The sequence below is a fragment of the Pinus tabuliformis genome, chromosome 2_2 (assembly GCF_031772625.1).
Source record: "Pinus tabuliformis cultivar Carrire ecotype Pingquan chromosome 2_2, CPIR1, whole genome shotgun sequence".
Lineage (NCBI taxonomy): Eukaryota > Viridiplantae > Streptophyta > Pinopsida > Pinales > Pinaceae > Pinus > Pinus tabuliformis.
Window position 1 is genome coordinate 518,655,022 of NC_142300.1, and position 8,844 is coordinate 518,663,865.

Below are 8,844 nucleotides of genomic sequence, written 5' to 3' on the forward strand. Positions count from 1 at the left end.
AAGTAGCTTTTCCGGGTTAAGCCATGGCTCTGGAGATAACATCAAATAACATGAAGAATTGATATCTAAATGAAAGCAAAATCAAATTACTTCACTTATAATCCGATAGCTCACCAAGTAGCTTTTCGGGGTTAAGCCATGGCTCTAGATATAACGTCAAATAACATGAAGAACTTGATATCTAAATTACCTACTTGCAAATTAATGAAAGCAAAATCAAATTACTTCACTTCTAATCCAATAGTTTGCCAAGTAGCTTTTCGGGGTTAAGCCATGGCTCTGGAGATAATGTCAATAACATGAAGAACCTGATATCTAATTGCAGAGATGAAAGTAAAATCAAATCACTTCACTCATAATCTGATAGCTCGCCAAGTAGCTTTTCAGGGTTAAGCCATGACTCTTGAGATAGCGTTAAATGACATGAAGAATTTGATATCTAAACTAACTAACAACAGCAAATAAATAAGTATGAAATCAAAGCATAACTAAAATTGAAAAGCTTAAGAAAAAGTTCAACAGAGAGGCAAATCTCATGTCTCTATTTGATGCAAAAACATGTAAAGAAAAACTAATCTACAATCAACCGATTGAACACACTTTCATGAATTAAAATTGCATCAATGGAAACTCTAATCTATCAAACTTGAAAGCAATCAAATCACATAATGAAATCAAAGAAAAATTAAAAAATAAAATCTACTCTACTTTACATTCTAATGTGCTCCATGACATCTACTTCACATCTCCTTCCATGTTGAGAACATCAAAGCTTTATTCAAACTCTTCAAAATTACAAAGTACAACAAAGATTTCCAAAGCTTTCAAAAGCCATCAAGGAAGAACTATAAACTCCAAGCTAAGCTAAGACTAACAAGCTAATAAGCTAAGACTAACAAATGAAGGAGAGAGATCTCCTATTTATACTAAAAGATGAGAATCCATCTCATTAATGAGAGTCCATGAATCTCTTCCTCTACCTCTAGAGTCCTAATCAAAATAGGAACTGATAAGACACATGTCGTCTTAGAGTTTCAATACAATTAGGAGATGTGACACATGTCCTCATGATCCCATGATTCCTTCCACTCAAATTCGAATTTGGCCTTAGAATGCCATATAAGGGTCTTCTAGAAGTCTCCTTTTGACCTACACATGTCAACAATCTCAACCCAATTGTTAGGTATAAACATATGCACATTATTTCCTAATTTTTAACCACAAATTCACTTAAAAAGGCTTAGAATTAATAAAGTTTGGAAAAACATAAATATGGCCCAATGATAATGAAAGTGGGATGAATGTGGTGACATAGTAGTGAAATGGAGGTGATATAATGGACATAATAGCATAAGTGTAATGGAAATGAATGACATTTTCAAGACCCAACACACCCCTTGTTTCATACACCATGATTAACAACTATTTCACCAGGTTGGGATTTCCCAAAAGTGAATCTTTATGATCTTGTGGTTGAAGGTAATTTTTTTATTATAGTATTATATGTCAATGATTTAATTCTAACATGTGATGAGAAGCTAGTAAAATCTTGCAAAGAGGATCTTGCAAGAGAATTCGAGATGAAGGACCTAGGGCTCATGCATTAGTTCCTTGATATGGAGGTATGGTAAGGAGATGAGGAACTATTTATCTCTCAGGGAAAATATGCCATTGAGATACTGAAGAAGTTCCACATGGAGAGCAATAAACCCATGCAAACAGCTCTAGCAGGGAATTGGAGGAAGGAAGATGCTACTTTACGTGAATTGGTGGAGGCTACTATTTACATGTAGCATGTTGCTTCACTTATGTATTTGGTGAACACACAACTGGACATGTTTTGAAGTTAACCAGCTTAGTCAAGTAATGGTTAAGCCAACCAAACTATATTGGAAGGTAGCTAAACATGTATTGAGATACCTTAGAGGCACCAATCAATTTGGTCTTTCGTACAGATGGAAAGAGGGAGTGAATCTATAAGGATTCACAACTGCAGATTGGGTAGGGAGTCCATCTAACATGAAGACCACATCAAGGGGAATCTTCAGTATTGGGTCAGCAACGGTTTCTTGGTACACCAAGAAGCAGATATCTCTTGTACTTATTTCAGCAGAAGCATAATACATGGTTGCTAGTCAAGCAGCTTGTGAGGCTATTTGGATGAGGAAGATCCTTGTTGGGTTTTTTGGTTAGCAGATGGATCCTATAGTGATTTACTCTAACAATCATAGTTGTATCAAACTCTCTGAGAATCCATTTTTTCATGATCGGTCCAAGCATATCGACATCGATTATCACCATCTATGATATTGTGCACAGAGGAGAATCATGTTGTTGGAGTACATTCCTACAGAAGAATAGGATGAAGATATTTTGACAAAGGCATTGTCATGATGCAAATGTGAATTGCATAGAGGCAGGATCGGGGTAGTAGATAATGCCTTTCTTGTTGAAAGGGAGTGTTGAAAATGAAACAATAAAATCCTAATTTAATTTTTTCCTTGAATTAAATTGGGAATAAAATTGTAATTCCACATCTCAAGACAGCTTAAATTAGTTAACTATGTTAATTTCACTTATTTGGATCAGTTAATTCGAGTTGAGGGTCTAACTAGAGTCATGTAGAGTTTCTCCTACATTATAGGAGCCCTGGTTGAGTGTAGTTTGAGGCTTAATTAATTAATTCAGTCTGAGTTAAAGGCAGTTAAACTAGTTACAATTGTTGGAGGAGCTAGTGGGGTGTCTAGTAGTGTGGTGCTACTTGCAATGGAATGTGTTGTTTCATGTAATGGTCAAATAGTAAACTGAATATATACTCATAATTAACTGATGCATGTTGGATCTAAGTAATACCCAGTTAAGATTGGAGTTCAGGGATAGTGTACTATCACTTGTATCATCATATGAATTGTACAAGTGGCGCATGTAGTCAGAGGAAGGCCTACGAGGATTACACAATTCATATTGAGTAATTCCACTAATTAATAGGGGCTAATTCCTTGAGTGGAAGTGCAAGAATATAGGGACTTGGGCAAGCAGGAAATTGGTTGAGTATTTGCCTAGGCTTGTCTAGGAAATAGTGAGATAGATAGAGATAGTGCAGAGGTTTCTCGAGCTTGAGAAAAACATTGTAATATTCTCATATTTTCTGACTAATGAAATATACAGATAGCAGGTGTTTTTAGTTGTGTCTTTCCCCAGGAAATCATTGTGTAATGTGTTGATTGAATTCTTTCTCTTGTATTCTTCGTGATTTTGCAATATTTTAATTGTTCCCACAGATTAGTAGAGTATATTAAAGTCTATTGTTTTAGCATATTACAATTAGAAGTTTGAACCTACAAGGAATTTCTACAATAGTTTATGTGTCTCTTCTAGCATAACAGCTACGCACACCCTTTTCCCAAGGGTTCTTCCACTAATTAGCCTTTTCAATTTCATTTTCTAAGCTATTACCTTTTTTATACTCCCCTGGTCAATTCAGGGGTCTTCACTTCCTTAGCTCCAGTTTCAGGTACAATTGTTTTTCTAGTAGTTTCTTCCTCTAGCACTTCCTCTACAACCAGTCACCCTCCTCGTATTTCATATGGTGACCCACTAGACACCACCATAGGTTCTTCAATCCATGTCTCCTTTACTTGTGAGGATTAAATAGGCTTTTTTCTAATGCAAATCCACCTCTTAGTGTTTTTTTACTAGTTATAGGAGGTGTATCATCCCTACTCTACTTAGAACCTGCAATTTTCTCTCTTTGAAGATGTAACATTTTCAATAATAGGTGTTGTTTGAGTGTTGGGTGTTGCTTTAGTAGTTTGTTTTGTTTCAATGTTGGGTTCTCCTTAAGTAATTGGTGTTGTTTCAGTGCTAGGTGTTTCTTCAACACTGGGTGTTGCTTCAACACTCTCTTCATGCTCCTCAGTTGTAGTAGCATAAAGTCTCACTATCATAGCATGCCATGAGCTCCTTTGTCTCTTTAATAAATCCATGATGACTAATTTAATTCAAGCATGGTTAAAGATGTAAGCTTCTAAATGTTTTTCCCCTTTCACAACCTTTTCCATTTGCTAAAATGAATTTAGCAATTATTATATTAAATTAATCAACTGCCTCGTCCTCGAGTGTGCCAAAAATTGAAAGTGATAATGAATATAATCCCAAAACAGCCCAAGTACTGAATTTTTGGATGAAGAGGGTTTCATGTTCACAAGGGTGAGGAACATATGTTCTATCAAAACCTCAGTTATTGGGTGTCAATTATTCTCCGTCCTGTAATAATATGGTTGTAGCTTCAAGATTGAACACTTTCCTTGTGAACCATCATCCTCCTGTCCTATTAAGCCCTATCGATTTTTTGATGAGTTGTTGTTTAACAAAAATTCTGAGGCCCCTGACCATAGAGTGTTGTTCAATTAAGGCTTGGGAAAATTCAATAGCGATAGATTCACTAAAACCATATGATTTTTCAAAATAACTCAGCCATCTAGCCCTTCAAAAAATTTCGAATGGTTTTGGATGTTGTAACAACACATTAACAGATTTAGGTTCAAGTCTGATCGATGTTCCACCCATAGCTTCTCACAACCACACTAATCAACAACGCCAAGAACATGTTACAAAGTTTCTTCATTGCATACAAATGCTTGCTCAGGGGAGAATGTCAAGGTGTTCGAATTATCAGTAGTTACACCTCCTTATTGATAATTCAAAACTTTTAAATCAAAATGAATTTATGAATGATTGCACTGATCTCTAGATGTAATAGCATGAATAATAAAGAAAAAATGTAATGATGATGAAGGAATATTGGTACTAACAATGACGGTTACATCGATTTAATTGTAAAAGGTAATGGTATCAGAATGGTCTAATCATGTTGTATTATGGTAGGGTCAGGCATGTATTAATTAGAAAAATAATTGAATTTTCTAGATTTAGTTTGATTAGGAAAGGCAGAACGTGCTTAAGAAATTGTCTACGTAATAACAATAGCTCCCATAACCTTAATTAATCCAAATTGGCAAAGGAACTAAAATGTAATCCTGTAACAACAAGCTTTGGTAGACCATGTAAACCTTAAACAACCCATACGTTACTTTTATGATAAAAAATAACCTAAGATGATAGTTCTAATGCCAAATTATATGTAGAATTGGACTAACAAATTGATAAGTGAAAAGTGACATACTTAGGTGAATAAAAGTTGTTACATAATAATACATGGTTCGGTTGGTCAAAAAGGGATAAAATAAATAGGAAAATAAGTAGGAAAAAATGACAATGACGTGACCCAACAATGTCCAAACCTTATCACCCCTAAATGCTATAGCACAGAACAACTATAATCTCAAGCCTTTATAACCGTTAACACCTACCAATTTTGAATCCTAACGTCTATTATCTAATAAAGCTTGTAATAATAACAACTATATCCCAAAAATCATAACCCTGACACCCTTAACTCCTGAAATGTAACCATTAACACAGTTACTGTTCAAACAAGAAAATTAGCGATCACCCATTTTCTTGAGGTAGTAAAAAAATCACCATATTTTTGGAAAGTGGTTATTCATAATACACCTTTTCTTTTTTAGCACTTTTTTGTCACTTTAAATTTTCTTATGTATCAAGTATGAATATTTTTTTTAAAATGTGAGTGATTTTCATGATGATTTTGAAAAGTGTTGATGCAACATCAACCCCTTTTTTAAGAGGGTTTATTTTTGACACTTTAAACTTTATAATGTCTTCTTCTTCCCTGAGATATTTATTTTTAAGTGTATTTATGTATTTGCATTTTTTTATTTTTCTTTTCAAATTCTTTGTAAGCGTCAATATTTTAAAGTTAGTATTTTCTATATGTTTATGTAATGTTAATTAATATTTCAATGCACATCAAATAATTGACACTAAAAGATCAATAATTTTAAACATTTGACAAAAACAATACACATTTTCAATATAAATATAATGAAAAATACACATTTTGAGACTTTTTGTTAAAAATGACATGTCAAATAAACGAATTTTATGGGAAAATCTTAACAAAAAAAAACCTTAAAAACTAACATTTTTAACAAATTTTATTTAAAGAATTAATAGTAATCACATTTGTTTTACAAAAAAATAATAATTCACATAAAAATAAATGTGAAAATCAAATAATACAAATATTAAACATATAACAACAATAATCAAATACTCATTCTTATCATAAAATCTCAAAGTCAAAACATTACAAGTGAAACTAATGAATAGCTTTCAAAATTGATTTTGATTTGTAAGCATAACTAAAATTTCATCAACAATATCATATAATCCATGTTCATCATCTTCTAGAGCTTCATGATTGTCTTTGTTCACAATATTTTCTACTTCAATTTGCTCATTTTTCTCTTCTAATGGATCTTTCATGTTTGGAAATCTCTCAAAGCATCCTTTTCCAATCATTCCATATAAATATGGTTGGTGTTCATTTTCTTTTTTTTTCCGCATGTGATTTATTAAAATCGTCTTTCCTCAAAACAACTTCTTGCATTGCATCTGGAAGAAATTGAAGAGCATTAATTCTTTGTTGAATAAATTACATTGTAGTGGTCTTTTTCAATGGAAATGCAATTTCTCCCTTTTTGTAGGCAACATGCTAGTGTTGTACCTAATCATCAAGAACAAAAGAAATAATTAAGTAAATTACTATAAACACATAAAAACTAAAAAAGAAAATATTAAAATTCAATTTTATATAATAAAACTTACATGAACCTCAGAATAAATCAAAAAACCAATCTCCCTCATTTGAAAATAAATCTATAAGATAGTTAATCAATGCTTATTATTTTTCATAAATTTTAACTATCTCTCCTTTTTCATCTTATCCTCATATGTTAGCTTTTGTGTGACAACATCATGAACCAATACTTTGCAATGACTCTTTCCATCTACTCGATTCATAAGAATAGGCTTATAGCTACATATTTTCCCCAACATTCAACATGGATGAACTCAAAATCCCTTACAATTGGTTGATCTATAGAAGAAATAATATTTGACTTTTTCCTGTAACATGACATAGTAAAATTTCAATTAACTTGTACGTAAATATTTTTTTTAACATTAATCAAACATACAATTTCAATGTCTTACTATGTAAACTGCATCCTTGAGTTTTTGTTTCCCTTGAAGCTTGTTAATAACATTGCAAATTGTGTATCAGAATGAAACGTCACAAATCTCCAAAATGGTGATGTCATGACTTCTTGAAATCTTGTTACCACTTTATTAAAACCTTGATAAGTATAAGGCTCACTATCATATCCAATGTCTAGGAAATTGAAACCATGAGGAATGTATGCAATAACCAAGGCATATTTCCTTTTAGGTATGAGTTTTGCAATGTCTTCAAAATCAACTTGTATTATTTGAGATTAGATAGTGTTGAGCCCATTCCAAATTAAATGAGTAAGAGAAGGATCAAGTTCAACATTCCTAAGATGTTGCTTTCTCAGCCTTTTCAACTTAATTTTTTCAATAAATCTTTCGAAAGTATTTGGTACTCCATTTGCATCCTTTTTCGACATCTTTAATGAAATAAACAAATATATGTATAACTAATATAATAAAAATAGCTTACATATGAATAAAATCACTGTAAAAATCAACATACCTTTTTGAATGCAAGATAAAAATCTTTAAGTGTTGTTGTAGAACTTGATTCTGAGTAGTTGCATACAACATCAACCCAATTCTCTTCATTCAACATTTTAACCATATCTTCTTGTATTTTCATCAAAATATTATGACTGAATAAATAAAATAAAAATTGTTAATATAGTGATATGTATAACAAATACTACCAACAATAATATATGTATTTTAAATAAAATTATAATCCAAGAAAAAAAAATCAACAAACTTACTTTTTAAATTTCGAGCACATTTCGTCCAATGACAATTCATCTGACTTCACACTACATAATATTGATTTGGGTAGTTTTTCATCCTTCACTCCTTGTAATGATCTCTAAGGTGTGATAGTCATATCATCTGTAAGTTGCTTCCTTTCAAGTCCTGTATTACCATTGGTACATATTATGGGTTTATACTTTTTAACCTTATGATTTTTTACAACAATATTCTCCTACATGTCGAAAATATCATCAATCAATTCCCACATCTCCCCAGTTCTAAATGGCAACTAGAAAATGTTATCCATGCCTCTGAATAAATTTGAATTTACTTTGCCACCTTTTGAATTGATTTTATTCTCAATTTGATAACTTGTTTCGATACAAAATTCCTTCTGAAAGCTTAAACTGACTTTGTATTTTCCCCACCACATTTTTCTATAAATTCATTATGAATAAATCTGACCCTCTAGATGAAATCCATATACATTCTATACTCATTATCCTCATTATGATACCATGTCATTAACATTGTTTATTTTTCTGTTAAACTAACATAAATGATGCATCTCACTATTTCAAAAAGAGAGCTATTGGGATATTTCTTGATCAATTTTCTTTTGGTCTCTACTAAATGTTTCCCTCTATTTACATAATATTTGTATTCAAAGCATCATGTCCTCTAAAATTCTTCTTTGTTTGGAACTTTATTTGGATAAAAAAGAACCACATAATCCACCACATGTGCATATGGATTGTACCTAAACAATGTTTTCAAATTATGGACATGTAGGTGTTGTTCCTTTCTAATTTGAAATTGAGATTTTCCTTCATTTGGCTTAAACAATTGGCTGAAATTAGGATGAAATGTTTTGCTACCATTAATTAATTCATTCTTCATCAAGTGATATCGAATGGCATTTTGTTTTGTTTTAATAATTTC